Here is a 22519-nt window from a genome sequence, read left to right on the forward strand (position 1 = left end):
ACCAGGCTGTTATGCCCCTCCCACAGGGGGTAGACCAGGCTAAAGAGAGTAAGCTGTGTACAACAGTCTTAAATCTTCTGCCACAATCCCGTCCGTTTGTCTTAATAATGGCAGGAGTGCCCCCCACCCCACCCAGTTTTCTTATCAAACTGAGGCATGGGATCAGGCTTGTAACAAAGTTGTCCTCTGGCTGGGGGGAAACAGCAACTTTAGCATCTCAGAAGGGCATGATATTATGATGATTAGGCGGGTTGATTGGCTTGGCCACTCTTCAAAGGACATGCCTGGAGACTGTATTGTAGTCAACTTTAGACATCCGAGAACTGTAACAAGGCTATTGAGTACTAATGCAACAAGGTTACCTACGATATCTAACATTGTTATGCTTCCCCTGGGTTATTTCTATAAGTCCCCTAAGGCTATGAGAGACCGCTATACCTGCTTTCCAGCCCTATGCACCCTAAGGTTTGATTTGCTCTAACAGATAAGCTCCGTTGTCAGATTGTAACAAGATTGACTGACCAGACATGTTATGTGCAACCGTAAAGGCAGCGCCTTAAATCGTATCTTGTGTATGTTGGCCCAGCAATCTCCAAGTTCAGTGATTCAAAACCAGCATCCTAAGGACATGTATAATAAAATTGCACTGGAGCATACACCCATCATGGCAAAAAGCGTCCTTTTGAAAACACCAGCATCTACAGGTTTTATGTCAAATAGTCAGTGCCCTCTCTGAATAATGAATTGGAATATTGCAGGCCTTGGAAATAAGCTATCATTACCTGACTGGCAATTGTTCATCAGATCTTTTGACATTTTGCTAACGCAGAAGATATGGGATGTGAACCCTGTAGATGTTGATGGCTTTCTCTGTTTCAGTAGAGCGGCCGTTCTCTCTCGTGTGGGGCGAGCTTCAGGAAACTAAAGTACCTGGATAAATCTGCAGCTCAGTGGTCGGGACGAGGCTTTAAACGTGCCAGGCTAAGATTTTCAAATGACCTAGTATAAAGGGGCAATGTCATTGTACCTAGTGCATTCTTATAATAATGATTTTGTGAAAGTACCTAATCAAAAATGCCCTGTGCTTTTTGGCTATGTTTCTTCTCTTGTGGATTGATTAACTAATAAGGATCAGCAATTGTATTTATGTATGGGCAGAGACTTTAATGCTAAATTGCCCAACACTGACTTGACCGTTTTTTGGGGGGATGGGGGTGTGGATGAGGATGCGAGAGGCGAAGAACTGTCAGGATCTATTTTTTCCCCCGATTTGTTTAACTCAATGGAAATATAAGGTAACAGTAATTCTGATATACCAACTTTTAGGGCCAGGAACTGCAGTTCAGTGAATAGATTACATCTTTGTCCCTCGCAATCTTGTCCCCTTCTTGCATGATAGTACAGTAATTAATACTCATTTTGGAGATCATAACCCAGTTTAGCTGGCACTTACTGTTCCATTCAGGAAAACCTTCAAGACAGAGCCCACCTCGACAAACCGGTCAACTTTAAATGGCAACTTCAGACTATGTTGGAAATTGACAGATCCATTGTTATTTTTGGGGAACATTTTATCAGGCAATTTATAGCTAATCATGGAATGCTTGGCAGAAGTTGCTATACCAGGAGAAATAGTAAGCTCTTTTCTGTCCTTGTGTTTGAAGATTAGAGAGTCCCTTTGCAAACCAAAATAAATATTGCTGGTCCCCCGCTCGTTCGATCATTAAGTGTTCCCATTTAAATCGTTCTTTACATAGTCTTGGCCAAAAAAACCTAGAGACCCAATTTTGATAGCAACTATACGGAAGTAATATAAATTTGCAACAGCACGAAGGAGGAATGAAATCTTTACCAAACTATGGGAGGTACTCAAGTGTTCAGCCCTTTAGAGAGACAGTAAACTGTTTTGGCAAGCAGTATCTGACATGCGATCCCTTGATTAAAAATGACTTGTACCATGCTGTCATATGAGCAGTGAGGCTTGAGTGACCCATTTCATGCACATTTATCTTGCCCCAAGCCATGATCATTTACAACTTGACCATGAAGTGCAGTCTGCAAACGTGATGGTTTCTCTACAGGAAGTTACTCTGGCCATTCAACAGAGTGCTGGGGGCAAAAAAAAATCGCCTGTCCCAAACCGCATCCCATTAGATGTAAGTAAATGTAACAAACTTATGGGCCCCTCTAATGACCAACATTTTTAATAGCCTGACTCAGTTCACAGTTCCTAGTTCTTCGCTAAGTTCAGTCACTGTTCCCATCTTTAAAAAAGGGGGCCTTCGAAACCTCAGTCCTACCGAACCATTTTGCTCACTGACATCCCTGCAAACAATTTTGGGCGGGTTCTTTATAATAGGATATGAGATTGAGTCATCGATATTAACATCCTCCATGACAGTCAGTACAGTTTTCGCACTGGAATAGGCAGAATAGAATGATGCTTGAACCTAAACTTAGTAATTGGCAAATATACTGTGGCAAAGCCGGACCCACTCAACTTAGCATTCATGGCTTTTGATTGTGTCAATAGGACAAAGTTACGGCAAGTTCTGATTGAGATGGGATTGGATGCCACCCTCGTAAGTATGTTAGTGTCTTTACATACAAACACAAAACCTAAGGTTAGTATGGGTCAGAATGGAGAGATTTGATTATGCATTGGGCGTGGAGTCCACCATGGTTGCCTGCTCGCACCATTGCTCATTATTTTATATATTAATAACCTTATATTGATAACCTTAGCTCACATCTAATCATGAGCACGCCTGCCCTTCCTGAGACCGATGGTGTTCCACTTCCCACATTACTTTATGTGGATGACTCTATACTTATGTCCCGAACTCTGAATGAATGGCCTACATAAGTTAGTTAACTCTTCTGTGGATTATATGGCTAACTTAGATTTTCAGACTAATTTCTCCAAATCTTTCACTAAGTCCTGCGGCCCGAGGCACTAGCAAATTCCCAGTTTTGGAATTGGTTCAAACTATTTGTTTAGTACAAATATTTTTTCCTATTTGTGGGTCACGTTTTGTGCAGCAGGATCATGCCCCCCCCCCCATATCTCCAAAAGTAGGGCAAAATTTAGCAGAGATACAGGTTCTCTCCTAAGCCTTCCATGCCCCTTCAACGGTAGGGAACTGGTTCCTATACTTCAGATATATAATGCCCAATGTGTCCCAATTGCTTCTTATTGGGCGGGTATTTGGGGCATTTCAGACTGTCTGGCTTTGCCAAGGGAAGAGAATCGCTTCTGTAGGAAAATACTGGTCACAAATATGTATGCCACAAAGAGCTAGAAATCACCCACTTGCGCGATTATATGCGCACTAGACCCCCTCTGCTGCGACTATCCATCTGGCTGGCAGAGGGAGCCTCTCTAACAAGAGACCTGATCACTGACTGCCTGGCCTGTGATAGGGGATTATCAATTCCAGGGCTAGTACAAGTTAAAAATATCACTGGAAGCGATTGCATTGGGCAAGCGTTTGTTGATACCTCATCGTGTGCTGCCCCAGATAAAAAAACACATGTGCTTGCATCGCTATTAGCACAGATGGAAGAAGAAAGGTTAATGGCTCAATCAATGAAATCCACAGTAAGAACTTATTTGAGTATCAGCACTGTATCTTCCTCTACCAAGCATTTTTTGCAATTTTGCTTCAGAACGGACACAATCACATTTTTTGTTTATTTTATGAAATCAAGAAATCTGAGACATTGTGCCCCAGCTTTTCACTTTCTTCAACAGATGCTTAGATGAGGAGACGCGTCTTTGCTAAGATCCCTTTCTTCATACAGCTGTCCGCTCATGAAGCACAATGCCATTTCCATAAATTGATTTTTATTATCCTTTTATGCATGTCACATGTACTGTAGGTTTGTTGTGAGTTGTTGGCTGTAGAACGGGTTTTGTATTTCCACCTATCTTCTTAAATTTTAAGATCTATGCATTTTGTCATTTTGTTGCGCTGCAGTCTGTGAAATGTACATTTGTACATATTACATTTTATTTATTTTATGTTTGCTTTTATGGTTGCTCAGCAACTGAATAAAGGTTATTTGAATTGAATTAAATTAATTCAAAAATATTTGCCCAATCTTTCCATTGTCCCTTTCTATATCTCCCGTACCAGGGTCTTTTTTACCAGTAATTAGATTTCGATTCGTTTTTTCTTGCCCATCCAGGCTAGGAAGTGACCCATTTTCTCACCCTCTTCATATACCCAGCAGTTGCTGGCCAGACTATTAAGAATTTCCTTCCCTCTGAAAGAAGTCCTTCAAGCCTCTCTCAATCCTGCCATAAACCCAGAGAGCAGGAAGACTGCTCAGCTAGAGTTTCATGATATGCCTCGTCTGCCGCTTTCTGTAGACTATCCTGCTTTACTTTGTCCATCTTCCTTTGAAAGGCTGTGAAGGAAGTCATAGCCCCCGGATTGTGACTATAAATGCCTCCTAAACAGTGGCGTCTTCCGCTGTATGGGTATTAATAGAGACAAAATATCTGATCTCCGTTGACAAGGACCGGACATTAGATTCCTGGCCGTGCAATGTCTTATACATACCTATCTCTTGGTTACTCTTGAGCATAAAAAGAGGAATTTTAGGACGATCACCAAATGGTCTGAGAAGGCCCCAGCATGAAATTGGGAGGAAATACTTGGGATAGTTAAAGGGGCTAGAATTAAGTCTATCCATGAAGCGAGTCTATAGTTCTTAAGAGTAACGGGAATGCACTTTGACTGTTAGATTTAGCTTACGCCATACATCTTGGACTACCAGCCAAAAACAGAATTTGTTAAAAGACCTTTTCTGTATTCTTCTTGTGTACCTGCAATTTGGGATGAAGGAATCGAGCCCCAGTGTGGGGCGATAGATACAATCATGTCCTGTTATAGGCACCCCAGGAAGATTGCATAACCCCCATATAAGTCACTGAAGAGGCTTAATGTTACCATGAACAAGGTTATAGAAAGAAGCAGTATTGTATCTAGCATTGGAGACTACAGGAACTATAACCCAGAAATCCCTGTCATCCAATACAGGGGAAAGGCAGTTGACCTGAGCTTTACGACTGATCACCACTACTGTCCCTCTGTGGGCTGATTCTGCAGATAAAAAAAAGCACTTACTCACCCAGGGATAGCGGAGTTTCCCTCCTTACCCCAAACAAAGTGCGTCTCTAGTATGAGAATGGCAGAGGGATCATACTGCAGCAGACTCAAACAAACAGTGTCCCTCTTATGTCTTATTTAATTCATTTGCATTATAGCAAACTATAGTAAAATCCATTCCCAATTATCTATATATACATTTATTCTATTGCACTCAAAACCAATCTCTCTATTTAGCTCTGTAACCAATTCCAGACAATGCTTGTTTACTGTTCCCAAGCAAATTTCCCCCATGCAGTGACCCCCACCACCAAATATCGCGCCACTTCCTGTAGCAGCAGGTCCAACTTAAAAAAAACCTGGACCCACTAGGCACCATGGTTATGTGCCCTGCTTCCTCACCACACCCACCACCACACCCCCACTCCAACCGATAGAACAGCTGGAATTACATTATGGTGTACAGATTGCCAAGTCAATGTACTCTTTGATATTGTCCTCACCAGCAATTATGCAGAACTTTAAAGTTGGCCGTTTTATATGATAGAAGCCTGAGCCCCTCCTGGTGGAATGCTGAGAGCAGAGCCTTGAAATCCTTTTACCTGCAGACTGACTCCACAGTCGTATCCGAGAAAATTCGGATCAAATACTCATTTTCCATGTCAATTGCTTTCGCCTGAATTGCCTTTCTTAGAACCCCCTCCTTGACCCGTAATTCAGCGAAATTAATCAAAAGCGTGCAAGGATATTTCAAGTTGGCTTCGGCAGGGCCGCGATGCGCATGTTCAATTGTTAGATCCTGCGGATAATCTGGGAGTACGTATTTCTTAACAAAGTTATCAACAAAGGATATTGAGCCCTCTGCAGCTTTGTTATGCTCCAGAATGCTGGTGATTCTCAGGTTATACCTTTGAGCGTAGTTTTCCAACTCCTTCGGCTTTATTTTTAGGGCCCCTTAGTGTTATGTGATCTACTGCACCAACTCGGAGAACTGGGTAAATTTATCCTCGCAATTGGAGATGCGCTGCTCCATCATTTCCATCTTGTTGAGAGCTTTCCCCTCAAGGTTGGAAAGCCGATCAGTGACCTGCTTAGCAATTACTTGATGCATATTCTTTAATGATTTTATCTCGTCTAGAATCTCACATACCATGCCTTGAAGGGTTAGGGGAAAGTTTGTTACTCTCAGTCTTCAGCTAGTGTGGAATCCCCCCCTCTGGTTAGAGTGCGCTAAATCCACGATTGAGATTGAAGTCTCATCCCCGGAGGGGGTCTGGGCCTCAGAGTCAATTTGCCGAGTGTAGGAGAGTAGGATCTGCACTTATGTTGCCCCCACTAATTTTCTGATGTTAACACTGGTTTCTGGTTATAGTCTGGCTGGGTCCCTGCTAATCAGGGCCCCAGTCTCTCTGTTCTCTCTAAACAACTTGGAGTGCATACTAGATGCACTAGTAATTGGATACTTATGAGCCCCTAGTATATGGTACCCTAGGTACCAAGGGCATAGGTACTTCACAAGCCTACCAGGGGCTGAAGCATGTATTATGCCACCCCTGGGAAGCAGACTAAATTTGACACCACAGGCCTGCTACTGCAGACTGGGCGAGTTGGTGTTAGCACTCATCACTGAGGTATAGGTTCCTATATCTCACCATACACACACATATAAACCTATCAGTCACCCCTAAGGCAGGCCCTATCAATCCTGAAGGCAGGGTGCTTGGTTTACAATGTGAGGGGGTGCCTCTGCATGAGCAGGGCCCCTCTGCAGCTGGCAGAGTCTATTCTCTGTGGCTGTTTGTGGATGCGGTTAAACCATATACTCTTAAGTGCATTATAACCTACCGGTAAATGCTAACTTTGGAATGACTGCATCAAAACATGTTGTGTTTGGTGTCAAACAACTTGGCATCATACCCCCACACCAGTAACTGGTGTGGGAGTATGATCCCACCCGACTAGAGGGGATGACATGTGCCTACTGTGGAAACACGGTAGAAATCTGAAAGAGCCCTGGCATCACAAAATGGATGCCACCAGCACAGACACTGGCCTGCCCTCCTTCTGCTGACTGAAACTCGCAGTGGAGGAGGCCCAACAATAGGCATCATGTCACAGGGAGTTGTCATCACCTTCCAGACAGGATTTAGAGTATTGGGGCTGGGTGGGTATACTCCTAGATTGTTTTGAAGTCCTGCACTGGGGGAGCAGTAGGCTCCTCTGTGCATGTGCCAGCTCAAACCGGTTCAGGGGCTACCTGTCCCTGCTCTGGCGCGAAACTGGACAAAGGGAAGTGGGTGTAACCACCACCTACCCTGACCCTCCCGGAGTGGTCATAAAGCTAGTCCCTCCCTTTCTTTTAGTATAAGATAGGGAACCCTTGCCATTGCAAACTAGATATCCCTGGACTACGCTTTACAAGAAGAATCCTGGTCCTTCGACGTTCCACTACCTTTGGAAGACGGAAGAATCTCCCTTGGAGTCAAGGAGTGACTATCCTGCTTGGCAGGCACCAAAAACTTGAATCAACGGTCGCAAACTTTCCCGCTCCCGCCCGAGTCCGAAGTCCCTGCAGCTCCGGAAGTGGATTTCCTGACTTCTCGACGGCCATTGTGAGTTCCCAGCAAAGCTGAGGCGAGTGGACCCCACGAGTGATGAGGAACCGCAATACCTGGGAACCATGCACTATTGTCAAGGGCAACCCCTTCACGACGTTCTACGAACTTGTGCTTTGGACCATTTGTGGCCCAAGCCTCCAGCAGGTTGTACACCGAAAATCAGAGGCCTACCCCGTCCCGAGTGACCGTGGGCTCCTGTAAAGCATTTCCTCACGAGGCGTCTTCGCGATCCCTTGCCCGTTGGCTTGTTGGTCCCCTGAAGACTTTCTGATCGAACCAAAGGGCTCCCCTGGTTGCTCCAGGCCTGCCCTCACTCACCCTCGCTGGGTGAGTCCCTCAGACCTTGCTGGTCTGCACCGCTGACTTTATTCACTTTCCACAAAACTTGCTGTTGCCAAGGCTTGTTGGCTCCAATCCGGTTGCCGACACCTCAGTAAGTTGCAGACGTCGTGGGACACTCCGAATCCAGCTGCTGGTCATCGTCGATCGCTCCTGGACCTCGTGAGCGAAGAGTCAAAACACCCTTGATCACCTGAAATCACCCAACATCCGTGGGCATCCATCTTCCTGGCCCCGGGTCACTGGCAAGTGACTGTGAACACTGTCCCTTCTGCTTTCAGGTCATCTTCATCCTGAATCCAGCCTTGGATTCCACTGGACACTTCTTCAGTCTTCGCAAGCAGCAAATCTTCTTTGGCTTCCATAGAAAACAGCAACGCAACCAGACACCATAAGACACCTATGCACCCGGCTTCCCAGGGTGAGGTAACTCGTGCACTCCGGTGCCCTAGTGTGTGTTGGCCCTCGAATTACTTACCTTGTAAGTGGCTTGCTTGTAGACTTCCTCAAAGTACCCTATAACTTTAAAAATCCAACCACGACTTGCTCCATTGAAATCAATAGGGAACCCGCAGCTGTGTTCTCACACTGCACGCGTCTCCCGTGGGTCTTTTACTTACCTGCCTTGGGTGGATTAGTGAAGCCCCAGCGATTCTACAGGCCCCAGGCCTCGCCCCCTTGCAAGTCGACTTTCCTAAACCTCTTTTTTAGTATATGGTCTGCTACGCCCCTAGGGCCCCAGCCATATTTGTGCTTAACTTATTGTGAAACGTTGATATTTGAATGTGTTCCTGGTTTCTAATCTCATAAAGAGATTAGTAGAGTGTGTCTAGAAATAAATGCATATACATTTGATATATAGACCTGTGTGGTGTCCTTTCATTTGGTAATTCAAGAGATTATAAGGTAAAACAAGCTGCTTTACATTCCTCAGAGACTTAGCTTGAAGGCAGCTCTCCACAGCTACCACTAGGATAGCTTTCTTTAAAAGGTTGTCTTAAACCTATCTACCATAAGAGTCGAATTGGACTGGTGCAAGGTGGCCACTATAACAAGTGACCAGCATATGCCAGGCCAACTTCTCACACCGAGTTAGAGTATCGGAGCTTAAAGATGCAAGAGGTGTTGTCTCCAAGCCAGAATCCGGCCCGGCACAGTTCTATTGCTCGGAAAACTGAGCTTATTGCGATTGAGACCCCGGGGAAAAACTCAGAAGCCCTGCTACTTATTTGAGACTCAACTGTATTATGTGGCCTATCTGGACCCAGTGACATCTTATTGGGATCAACGAGTAGGTCACCCCATCCTCTTCGCCTCTCATGAGTTTTTAATACATCCTCTCTGGTTAGTAATGCCTCCTCCTCAATATTCTCTGTGGGTGGCCCCTCTCCCCATGTGCCGCTCTTTGCGTCTTGCTGAGATGCAGACCATCAATCAATCAGGATTTATAAAGTGCGGCTACTCACCAGATAGGGTATCCAGGCGCTCACAGATCCTGGAGGCTTATTCGAACAGCCAGATCTTGAGAGCCATTCTGAATTCCGGAAGTGAGGTGATGGTCCGAGGTGAGTGGGGAGGCTGTTCCAGATGTTTGCTGCAATGTGAAAGAAGTAGCATCCTCCACTTCTGCTTTAGTAGATGCAGGAGTATGGGCAAGTGAAAGGGAGGCGGAGCATAGTCTTCGACAGTTTGAGGAAGATCAGGAGGTGGTTAATGTAGACGGGCCCTTGGCTGTGTAGATTCTGGTGTGTGGGTCAGCAACTTGAATTGGCATCTCTTCTGTAAGGGGAGCCAGTGGTGTTGCCTGAGGTAGATTGCGGTGTGGTTTCATCGGGGAATGCAGAGGATTAGTCTGGCTGTGGTATTCTGTATGGTCTGAAGTTTCTTTAGGAGGTGTGCGGTGATTCCTACATAGAGGACATTGACGTAGTCCAGTCGACTGGTGATGAGGGCCTATATCACAGTGCGTCTCATGTATAGAGGTAGCCACTTCAAGATCTTACGTAGCAAACACAGAGTGAGGAAGCAGGCAGAGGAGACGAAGCTGATCTGTGATTTCATGGTGAGCTTGCGGTCAACGATGATTCCGAGGTTTCTGGCTTGGTTGGAGGGAGTCGTGCAGGTCCTGGGTCTGTTAAACACCAGGAGTTATTCCATGTGTTGCTGCTGTTGCCAAACATCAGTACTTCCGTCTTATCTGTGTTCAGCTGCAAGCAGTTGTTCTTCATCCCGTCAGCGATGTTTTGCATCTGTGGAAGTTGGGTTCGTCTGTGAGTGAGAGGATAAGTTGGCTGTCGTCTGCGTAGGAAATTATGTTGCGATCGTGGGATCTAACTCTGTTGGCCAGTGGGGTCATATATGCGTTGCGGAGCCTGAAGTTGAGGGAAGAGCCCTGGTGGACACAGCATGCCATCTCTTTGGGTTCAGAGGTCAAAGGTGGAAGGTGGATCCTCTGGGTTCTTCTGGTGAGGAAGAAGGGGATCCATCCAATTGCATCCCCTTGGATGCCGAGGTGGTGGAGTCTTTTGATCAGTGTGTGGTGGGATACTGTGTCGCAGGCTGCCGAGAGGACAAGGAGGGTCAAAGCTGCTATTTCTTCTCGGTTGAGGAGGGTTCGGGTGTCGTCTGTGGCTGTGATCAGGGCTGTTTCGGTGCTGTGATTGCTGAGGAAGCCAGATTGGGAGGCGTTAAGTAGCCGGTTCTGCTCCAAGTGGGTCATGAGTTGATTATTGATGATCTTTTCCAGTACCTACGCTGGGAATCGGAGCTGGGAAATTGGATGGTTGTTTTTTAGTTTGCTGGGGTTGTTGGAGGGTTTTTTAATTAGTGGTCTGACTTTGGCGTGTTTCAGGCAACAGGAAAGGTTGCGTTGGTGATAGAGGTTTTGAGTAGATTGGTGAGTTCCTGGCCAATCCTTTGGTATCGGAGTTTGAAGATGTAATGCATGCATGGGTTTATGGGAGCTCCTGAGTGGATGGATTTCATGGTGGAGGTGGTGTCCTGGCAGGAGAGGATGTTCCAGGTTGTCAGTGTGTGGTTCGTGTCTGTGAAGGTAGTAGCGTATCTGTCGAGGAAGTCTGTAGGTGTGGGTTGGGGTTCAAAGTTTCTGTATATGGTTGCGATCTTGTCATGGAAGAAGTGGGTGAGGTTGTCACACAGCTCCTGTGAGAGTGTGATGTAGTTTTCGCTGGTAGCCAGGTTGGAGAATTCTTTAATGAAGTTGAAAAGTTCCTTGGTGTTGCTGGCACTGGTTTTGATATACGCGGCAAGGGCTGCCTTCCTTCTTTCCCTCAGCAGGTGGTGGTAGAGGTTGAAGGAGGTCTTGAAGGCTGTGGAGGTGTCCTTGCTGGCACACCATCTCCTCTCTAGCTGTTTACTGTCTCGTTCAGCTGTTCTTTGTTCTTGGGTGTACCAGCTGGTCTTTTTGGATGATTTGCTATGGATGTTGCTCTTGATAGGGACGATGCTGTCTGCACAACTGGTTATCCAGGAGTTAACGTTTTTCACTAACTGTTCGAGGTTAGTGGTAAAACAGGGTTGGAGGTGTTTGCCCAGCTGGTCTCTGAGATTTTGATCCACCTCCGGTGGGGGTCTTTGGTCATCTGGGGGTGGGGGGGTTGGTGCAGGGGCTGGAGATGCGAAAGTGAACGATGGAGTGATCAGTCCATGTGAGTTCAGTGACATGGCTGTATTTGACATAGTTGCTGGAGGTAAAAATTGGGTCCAGCATGTGTACTGTGGTTTGAGGACGATCTGGGTCAATCTGAAGCTGTTCATACTGTCAAGAAGGTGTGCTGTGTTTTAGTAGTTGGGGTCGTCGATGTGGAAATTTAGGTCGCCGAGGAAGTCCTTGGAGTCCAAGGCTAGGGGTGGAATGAATTCTGCGTTGGTGTTGCAGAAGCTGGAGTACAAGCCTGGAGGTCGAAATGCGAGGGTCCCTCTGGGGGCTGTCTTGTCATCTGTGTGGAGCCTGAAGTTGAGATGTTCCATAGGGGGGGGGGGGGGGGGGGGGTGTTGGTGGTGGTAAACTGTATGGTCTCTCAATGGATGATGGCTGTTCCACCTCCTGGTTTGTTGTTGTGGTCCTGGTGAGCGATTTTATATCTGTTCGGGGATCGCTGTGGCAATGTCTAGGGCAGATGTGGGGTTGAGCCAGGTCTCAGTGAGGGTGGTGATGAAGTCCCATAATTCAGTACTGAATTAGAATGCTTGCATAGAGAGCGTGTGTTGAGAAGGGGGCATGCAAGTTGACTTTCTGCTAATGTGGTGTGTTCGGGTGGGGCTGTTCAGTGGGCTGGTGTGTGTGCTGTGGTTGGTGAAGTGGCAGTGGTGCAGGTGAAAGGTACTAGCAAGGAGCGTCGGTCGGTGTGGTGGCAGTGTTTTTTGCAGTGTCCGGGGTCAAGGGTGCAGAGCTCAGCAATGGTGCATCTTCATGAGACGGGTGGGCCAGGGGTCGTGGCGCTGGGCGCAGTCCGGGCGCCGACGGATTTAGACAGCTTGCCTTTGGCACACCAGCAGGGCATCTGCTGCACAGTCTCTCTGCGACCTGCATCAAGGGTTCTGGGGTAGGCCGGTCTCTTAGCACTATCTGGCCCAGCCGATTGGGCTTCCAAGGTCACTAATGGCTGAGCAATAGTCACTTCACAACAGCTCAGAATCTGTCATCTCGGACCCTGACCAGCTTGCTGGTGAAACATCATGAATCTTCATCGCCACCCGACATAGACTTCCTCACTGAGACTAGGGGATTCACAGCCGCAGCCAGCTTAATGCTGCTAGATCGATTCATATCCAGAACCTTTGAGCCACTGTCTTGTGGGTGCTTCCCTGTGAGAGTCGCTTTACTTGGTTTACTGCCCCCTTTAATTGCTTTCAGCGGAATGCTCTGTGACGGATTATATTGAAGATTGAGAATGGGAATTGAGAAAAATTCCGAATGGACACCCTCCCAAGCCAAAAAGAAACTGGCTTACTTGTGGTAAATCCAGAGTCCTGGAAGAGATAAACCATCCCCTGGGGGAAGAGGGGCCCATAGGATGATTAGGACAATTGCAGGCAGGTAACCAGACAGATGCACTGCTTCAGCTCCAAGTTTGCCGACCATTGAGGTTCACAAATCGCAGTCAGGCTGGACCAGTAAAGACACCGAAGCAGTGGCTGGTCTTGGAGCACCGAGCCCTATGTCTCCTGAAAGCTCCACCCAGGCACTATAATCTCAGTGCGTGGAAATTGGAGCAGCCACTACCGGCTTCCTCAGCCAGACCAGAAAGCATTCGTCTCACGTTCTCGAATGCTGCCAGAATGATGCATGGCATCTTTTCCTCACAATCAGAGTGGTGGCGTCTGGGCACGGTGAGAGAGCGGCGAATGACATACTACAGGGATCGCCTAAATGTCATTCCCTGTCCCTCATGGACCTTGAAACAAAAGCTATAGTTTTCTCTTCTCACTCTGCATCAAATCAACTCCCAGGCTTTTAGATCTGGCATCTATAGTCACAACTATGTCATTGCCTGAAATGAGCAACTATAAGTCACAAGCTCTCTCCAAGTCTCTTTTAATGGAATTAAATTCTTCCATGCATTTTCCATCCCACATAAATTCCACATTCTTCTTTAGCAACTTCCTCAACTTCTCTGTAAAACTGATGTAAAATTCCACCATACCAAATAAAGACAACAATCTATTTTTCAAACTAGGCCTCTGAAGATATTCAAGTCTTTGCAACTTTCTTTGGCCTCATATCTGCTGAGTAAATGCTATGACCCACATAACTGATGTCCATCTTACCAAACTTACACTTGTCTGACATTTACGTTATCCCATGATTCTTAAATATCTTCAGAGCCTTCTTAACTCATTAATTGAGCTCTCCCCAAGTCTCACCATACACCATTATGTCATTTTGAATTTTTTATTTACTTTGAGAATGTGTTACCATTGAATCCTTTGTTTCTTGAAAAATCAAAGCAACAGATACCATGCTGAAAGACATTCTCACAAATATACAAGTTCTCATTGGTGTAACAAAAGCCATTGTGTCTTGTGACTCCTCATTGCAACCGAATCTGGTCGAATGCAGAGACCCAATCTAGTTTCATATAGAACTTGGCCCCAGAAAGCATCAATATCATTTCCAAAATATTAGGCAGAGTATACATAAACAACCACAACAGCTTTGTTAAGTATCTTCAAGCCTACACACAAGCAAACCTCCAGCTGGCCTGCTAGACCACTACGATTGGGACCAACTACTCAGTTGCCTCCACAAGTATAATACCTCTTGCTGGCACCACTTCTTCAACTCCAGATGTGAGGCTTTATGAAAGCCAATCAAAAACCCTTTAACTTTGCATTGAACTGGCACTGCTCCCTTCTTTAATTTTATTTTGTGTATGTTAGATTTCAGACAGCCTGCCTCTTTTAAAAATACTTGTGGGTGTACTTTCTTAAAACATAAAAAGAGCCACCTACAACCACATGAAGCTGCATCTGAGGTTGGGCACTAGAATCTAAAAATACCCTATGTTATTTTTGCCACATGTGTTGCATAGCTCTTTGGTTGCTGGTCATTCTTTTCTACCCATGTTGTGTCCAATCAACCCACAACAAAAACACTGGCCCACTAATCTTACTTTTTTCCAGTTCCACTTTCTTTGTTCCCAAGACATTTACATTGATACATTATCTCTTTTCATTTAATCTATACATTTCAACCTGTGTTCTTCTTTCAACCTAACCTTCTTCCGCTTATTCATGGTGCACAGAAGCATTGCTAGTGAGAGCTTTCAGGATACAGTCTGGTAAGTAGTTTAAGGTCAGGAATCTGCTGTTAATAGCATCCACAGATAGACAGGGCATAGCCCTGCTGAATGACCTGAAAGAACATCTGTAAGACGTGATGGATGGCCATCCTAGGAGCAAGTGCTGGATCATTTCCTCCAACGAATGAGCATGCACCACTAAAAGTAAATGAAGGCAGTTTGGTGGCTGATGCAACAGGGGAAACGGAATGAGAGGACTGAAAGCCCTGCTGCCAGAGGGCTGCCTGCTATACCCACATCCATGGCTTTGAAAGGACTGGAGTGACTGCTGCACTCGTTGGGGAGACTGTTTCTCCCTACAAGCCAAAAATCTGAAATAGTCTCTGAACTTTCTGAATTAGTGTGGAATCTGCTTAGCAGGGATCAACTGACATAAGGGACGCACCGTGGCACTACTTTCTTAAAAGCACTCCAACATAGAATCTGCCTTTTCACTAAAAATGCATGAGCCAGCTAATAGCATATCCATGAAAGAGGCTTTCATATTCCCTAAAGAAATGCTGTGGAGTGCATCCACACATTTCAGTGATGAACAACACTGGTGCAAACTGCCCTACCAGAGCTATCATTAGCATCTAGGCCCATGGTGATAACATATTTGGCCACGTCTTGTCCAGTGTGAATTGTCTGAGCCTGGGAGGCCTCAATGTCTTCCGGACTGCCAGCAAGATCTCAGTGGCTATATCACAGAGGGAATGCATGTAGCAACTCAACTGGCAGATAGCATTAACTGACTGCAAGGTTAAACTGGTGGAGGAAAACATGCACTTGCCAAAAGCTTCCATCATCTTGGACACCCTCTCCAGAGGAGTTGTGGGGAATGAACTGGGATTCACTTTTTTAGTTGAAGCCTGAACCCTAAGGACCTCCGCAGTAGGATGTTTAGGAAGAAAATCAGAATCGCCAGGAGCCGGTCTGCGACACCTGGCCACTTGATTATTCACGAGTGAACAGCAACAGGGCTTGGTCCAAGTGGCCATCAAGGAATCGATGAGGGCCTCATTAAAAGAGAGGAAATGCTCAGATGTGCCTGGCACAGGCTGCAAAGGATGCTTGTGTTGGCATCTGTAAATCTAGGAACTCAGCTGTCTGCCGCACCACCACTGTAAAGATGCACTTTGTTCCATTGATGGTCTGAAGTGGTGAGTCAAACCCTTTGTCAGGGCAAGTGTTAAAGCCATGTGGCTATTGTAAATCCATGTAAAAGTTGTCATTGGAGTAATGAGGGAGGAGAAAACCATGTCCATGCCTACCACCATCATCATCCCCATCCTGGGTCGTCCCTTATTTACAGTCCGATCCCAAAAAATGATAGAGCCTCTGCTGGTGCATCCGCCCTGGTAGAGGAACAGGGTCAAAGTCCGGATGTATGATGACCTGTTGCACTTTTGTAATCTTGTAGCACAACATTGGTCGAGACTATAGCAAAGTCTGCTAATGTCCGTTATTGAAACCAGCATGGATCCTCTTCCGCTGCCTGTGGTGTCGGTACCAGCATCAGCGCGGAAAAGATCGTAGCAGGTCATGAATCTAGAGTGGAAGATCGTACTCGAGTCACTATGGGGCCCAAAGGGGAAATGTGGAGCCAGATGATAGAAGAAAGATAGGCTGACAGGGGCACCTTCGGCTCTTTGGTGCCTGAAGTTGCTCCAGAGGGAGCTGGAAGCACACTAAAAATGAGCAGCGTAGCCTTTTTAAAGGCTAAAATCTGTTATGGTATCGCCAATGGCCTGGGAAAAATGGGGCACACCAGGATCAGCTCAGGAATTGGCTATGTGACCAGAGATCTCAAGGGTGAACAACTCACATCATTATACCCTTGCGCCTTCTCTTTTGGTTCAGAATGGTGGTATGGGGTCAAGTACTCCTTCCCTTTTTTAGGTCTCGCCTGACCCAGCGCATGCGCTGGTCTGGCGAGACTTATTGAGAGGGCTCCAAAAAGTGCTACCAGGCCAGCCTAGAGCTGCAGTGCATGTGCGCGGGCGCGCGCACCACTTTTACCGCGATTACTTTCACTTTCGCTGCCGCACGGCCAATTTGATGTTTGATCGCGATCACTTTCACCTTTGCGGCCGCACGGCATAGCCAATAGGTCTCGCTTTTGGGACCTTATAAGTGTTTAGTTATGCAACAGTTGCATGGCTAAACACGCGAGACCTATTGGCTATGCCAATGCTTGTTATTTTAGCTCTTGGGATTTCGACATAAACTTACCAGAGGACTTCAAGCACAAAGCTCACCTCTCACTGGAATGGCCTCAGGAGTGAAACCGAGTGAGTGCACACGACTTTGTAGCAGAATTGCCCTAAGGCCGCAACATCTTCTTGTGTTCGACAATATATAGCTTCACATCCCGGTCCCTGATCGCTTCTGGGTATATGAGAGCACATTTATCACACGACTTCAATTTATTTCTCAGGCCGAGACAGAAGAGATATACCTTGTGCCAATCAGTTACCGGCAATTTTTGTGTGCAGCCGTAGCATGGTTTTAAGCTTTAGTTTTAGGCAGGCACATCGTTCCCTAGCACACTGGAATTCAATTTAGAAATTGTTGATAAAATTAGGAGTAGAGCTCCAGATTTACTTCAGAAGGAGCAGATGTTAACACTCAGGGTGGCAAACATATGCGGTTGCACTCCGTCACTTCCGGGACAGTAAGGAAGCAATGTGGAGCCACACTTCACCACTTAGTGACAGACAGGAATGCTGCTGAAGAAAAGTTACTGGATTCAGTCTGGTTCCTAGGGAGTATCCAAAGGTGAGGAATCTGTTGTTAGTAGTATCCATCGGAAAGATAAGTAAATTCTCCGGGAAATGAGAGTTCCCTAGTTGTCACACAAGGTGCTGTTGCAAGCAAAACATACTTTCATATTTTACAGGATTTTGGTATGTGTTGTATGTGGACATGGAGGGTGCGATTCCTTGACCTCATCAATGGTTCCATTCATGAGTGGACATAACCGCTTTCAGCTCAAGCCCCTTAAGCAGTAGATTAAGTGTGTACAGCATCTAATCCTGTTGCTTATTTCTCTTGATTTACACTAAGACCCAGGTAGAAATACTTCAGATGCTGCGTTTCCAAAACTGATGTTTAACAGGATTTCTTCCTGAAGAAAGGTTACTGTAACATCATTTTTCTTACTGCCTTAAAAAAATCTTGCTCCACACTTCGTCCACAAACCCTTAAATGACTGACTCATTACCTTTCACCCATGTGCCTTCACAACACAGAACCTTTCTTTCTATAGGGTTGCTCATGTTGTAATCGAACCACTTCTCCAAGATCAATAAGACTTTTCTTCTTTGTATTAACATTTAGCAGATCTTTCCCTTCCTGATTCACTTCAGACAGATCTTTCCAATCCCTGGGCTCTCTATTGACAGAACCTTCCTTCTCCATGGCTTGCATCTTAAAGGCATATCCCTTCCTTTTCAAGGCCCTCTGAACAAGGCCCTCGCTTTTGCCATTTTCCCTCTCTTCTGCCAGACCTTCCCATTCACTTGTATGACAAAGGATCCTTCATTGGGATCTTTCACTACCACTCCCCATATATGTGGAAACCCATCACACAGCAGCCACTGTCACTGGACGGTTTTGCGGACAAAAGTTTGGTTGGAGTAGCTGGTCTTGTGAACATGATGAGTGTGCTGTACACCTCCCCTCCTGAAGCCGTCAAGCAAAATCCCCAGGGAAGGGTATGTTGTGTGTTGAGCTTGCAGCATGCTAAAGCAGAGGCTGGCCCAGCCTGGGCTGAGGCTCTGCAGGGGAAAGACATTGGCTGCTCATTGCACTGCTGTAGGTAAGGGTGCGGTCGCCCTGCATTTTACTGCATCAGCCGCCATCCCCCTGCATCTCTAAGCTGAGTTTAAACCCGTAAGCTTCCCCACCCACCAGCTCACCAGTCCAACAGCTCGTAAGCCTGCCTCTCCTGCTGTTTAATCAGCTTAATCAGCCCACGGACCCCAGCTCACTCAACGGGCTCCACGCTCCAAGCCATGCTGGGGTTGCAGCTAAGTCATCAACCACTACAGGTTATAACCGGGTTGCCTTATGGCTGGCTGTGCTGTGATGGCCGGCTACATTGAGGCGATTTAGGAACCCAGGCAGAAAATAATACATAAGGTACCACAAGGAACAAACAAGCATGCCTACACTGAAGGAGTAAGCAACACTTTTGGGTTTGGGACTGGCTCAGGGAGTGGCTATGACGCCCAAGGGTCCCTGACTGAGATCTAAAGGCCCCACACACAAAGACAGGAACAGCAGCACTGCAGAATTGTCACCATATAGTGACAACTAAGTGGAGCTATAAAATCTTGAAGAGCCGTAGGCAAGCGACACGCACACAAGATCCAGGTTTAGCCAGAGATCGTGCCGCAGTGTTAGGACCACTGACCTAGGGTTGAACTGGAGTGTTGCGAAGGGTGACTGGCCAGGCCCAGGTGCTGCTTGTAACACTGTGTGCTTCCCTGCCACTGTGCTGCTCCATCCCTGCAGTGCTCAACTCTGTGCAGACAGCCCCAGCTTTAACAGCCTATAACCACACAATAGCAACAGAAGCTGCCATCGTTAAGGCTACTGGCTAAGTCACTTCAACTCGTGTTGAATCAATTAATTTCATCAAAAATATGTTGAGGATATCATGAGCCAATGATTTAACGACTCATCGCCCCTTCTGATCAAAATTAGGTCTTGCAAACCCAGGGGCGATCCTTTACCTCCCCAGCGCAAAAGAAAGGGCACCAGGCTTCTAACCGAGATCCCCAAATGGTTACATCCGTGCAAAGATCTCCATCTTCTGCGGTTTGCGTATTAGTTTCACCTCTCATCGCGCCCCTGCCCAACAGGTTCGCCAAATGGCCCAGACTTTTAAAAAAACAGCCAACAAAATTCTCCTTCTTGAAAAACCAAGAGGCAGCTTTATGTTCACATACTGAGGAGGTTAATGGTGTGCTCTCACAGTACAGCCCCCACTTACTCCTTCAACTGTACCACAAGACAAGGGATCAAAATCGATCTGTGAGCACAGCAAAGCAATCAACTGGACAATCATACTATGCTTAATTCAACTAATAAAATTCCAAACTCTTTCTCCAAGCAGTAACCAAGTTCAATCTTATCTGTTTTACCAACACAAAAAGAGAATAGTCACGCTGCCACAACTGTGTTCGATGTCAAATCTGGCCACACTGAATGCCCATAAAAAATGACACAGCAGATGATATTGTCCTTTTTCAACAACAAGCGTTACCTTCTTGGCAAGGGACTCGTCAAACATTTCTTGCTCTACTATAGCAGGGCAGACAGCAGAGAATAGTGGAATGGGACGGGGCAATCTGCAGACCCCCATTCCACCAACATCAGCTTCAATAATCCTGATGCATAAGAATCAATGCTTATTTGCGACTTTCAAGTTGTTTCACCTTTCTGTATTGTATTACTAACCCCCCTGGACATCAGGACTTGGCAACAATTAATCAACACACTAGATATCACAGCCAAAGCCCTGAAATATCAGTCTAACTAGTTTGATGTTCAAATTTCCCTTTTAGAGATACTAGCCCAATATACATCAAGCATTGGCTCTTGCTCTGAACGCCTTAACGCCACCATTGGCAGTTTACTTCTTAATGTTCATAAATCACCCGCTTCAACTGTTGCCAATGCACAAGATTGTGTTTGTACCATCCTTATGGATAAGCTGCTTGCCCTACCTTCCATAGTGGGTATTTAGTTCAGGAAGAAAAAATGGTTGGCAGAATACAATCCTTAGACCTCAATTCCCAAATCACTTTATCTCGCACAGCTCCTCCATGCATCACTGAATTAGCACCACCCTTAACAGCTCAAGCAAAGTCTCTCAAAGCAGCGCTAACACCAAAAAGTGCCATGGAACCTTATGTGGAAACACATCCCATTCCTTGCAATCTTCATCTTTTAGTTAACAATAAAACAATAATAACAAAAGCGGACAACTCCGAGCCTTCTAACATTGTAGCAAACACATTAATAAATCCTGGCAAAGCAATAATCCCTACATGTAACACTTTGCGTACCCAGCCATCTAGACGCAAGAGAAAGGGGCTCAGAAACTCAGAAAATTTAACAAAAAAACAGGAAAGGACCCTGAGAGCCACTTGGCAGGCCATCCCATTTGAAATAGTTTTCCAAATCCCCCAAAAATAATTCCGGCAGTGTCGGATGCAGCACACAACTTGAATAATCCAGAAATTACCCTTTGTGAACCACTGCAAGATCTAAGTGCCCTTTCTTTTTCACAAACCATCATCAGAACACAAGACACCATGAGTTCAGGTACTGAAAAAACAAAAGATAAGAACAAAGAACGTCCACGCTGTCAGTTACACTAGATGAACAACCTAAATTAGAAGTCAAGGATCATTCATCAAATGTTGTGGCAACAGCAAATCATTATGCATTAGGCTCTTCGCTACTACCAACTCAACACTAACTTCTTTAGCCCAGGTCACAAAAAACAAAAAGAACCAAAACTCATTTATTCAGCTACATTGGGTGCACAACCTAAACAAGAGCTCAAACTTTCCTCATTAAAAAATGCAGAAAAAACAATTCACTAAACATCTGGGCTTTTTCCATCACCAGGGCAGCACTAACTACACTAGATCAAGTAGTGAAAAAACAAAATAACATAAAATTACCTCAATAGCTATCCCTAGTGCGCAACCTATAATAGAGCCTAAGTACTCAATGCCATGTGATGCACCAGTATCAAATCCTCATCCATCAAGTATTCCACTACCACCATGGCAACACTCAAATGATGAAAATTCCTCATGTCAATACCGGACCCATATAGACTATCTGCTCTCAAGCTTATTCCTCAACTGAGAACAGGGAACACTAATGCACATACACATGGAATATCAGAGCCTTTGGCCCACTTTGCCATGGACCCAATACCATAAACCAAGATGTTTTACATCTAATGACAATCTGGCACCCTGGGTACACATCCCAAGGCAACAGAGATACAGTGAATAGTGGAAACATAGCTCAATTTTTGGCCTCACAGCCAAATCTTTGTCACCTAAATGCCAATAACATTATTTTTATACAATTTATTTCTTCAAATATATTAGCCCGTAAGAGTGCAAGTATAGTGACAGGGTCAGCCCAATCTGTGGTGAACACAATCTGCGGAAATCAGAAAATCTTAGAAAATTGGGGAATATTGATAACTCTCTTAACAACACCCTGATATCCTACAGCATTCTTAAAGAAGGATATGATCCAGCTTCTGACCAGCCACCACTTAACTGCACAAAACCCACGGGACTTGAGGCATCAACAAAACTCATTGCCCTCCACCCCTTTTAAAAATGCAACCTGTCCTCTTCAATCAATAGCCATTACCAAAGTTCAATCATTAACTATTTCCACCCACAATCAGGCAGACAGATGCTGCAAGTTCACCACCCCACCTACAATAACGTGCCAAGAGGATTGGGAATGACTCGCCTCCTCTCTAGGCAGGCCCCAATCAAATTCACTGGCGACCAAAGATCACTCCAATCTAAAGTTAGATTCTGAGAATATGAATACAACAACTTCTCGTCTCCTGGAATTTGGCAGGATT

The 22519-nt window shown here is 45.6% G+C and overlaps 1 protein-coding gene across 1 annotated transcript in view; it reads right to left on the reverse strand.

Moving 5' to 3' along the window:
• Window positions 1-22519, reverse strand: part of LOC146789901 (uncharacterized) — a 427419-nt gene that overhangs the window by 181736 nt on the left and 223164 nt on the right. The gene's annotated exons all lie outside the window — the stretch shown is intronic.

This window comes from Triturus cristatus, chromosome 10, assembly GCF_964204655.1.
Source record: "Triturus cristatus chromosome 10, aTriCri1.1, whole genome shotgun sequence".
Lineage (NCBI taxonomy): Eukaryota > Metazoa > Chordata > Amphibia > Caudata > Salamandridae > Triturus > Triturus cristatus.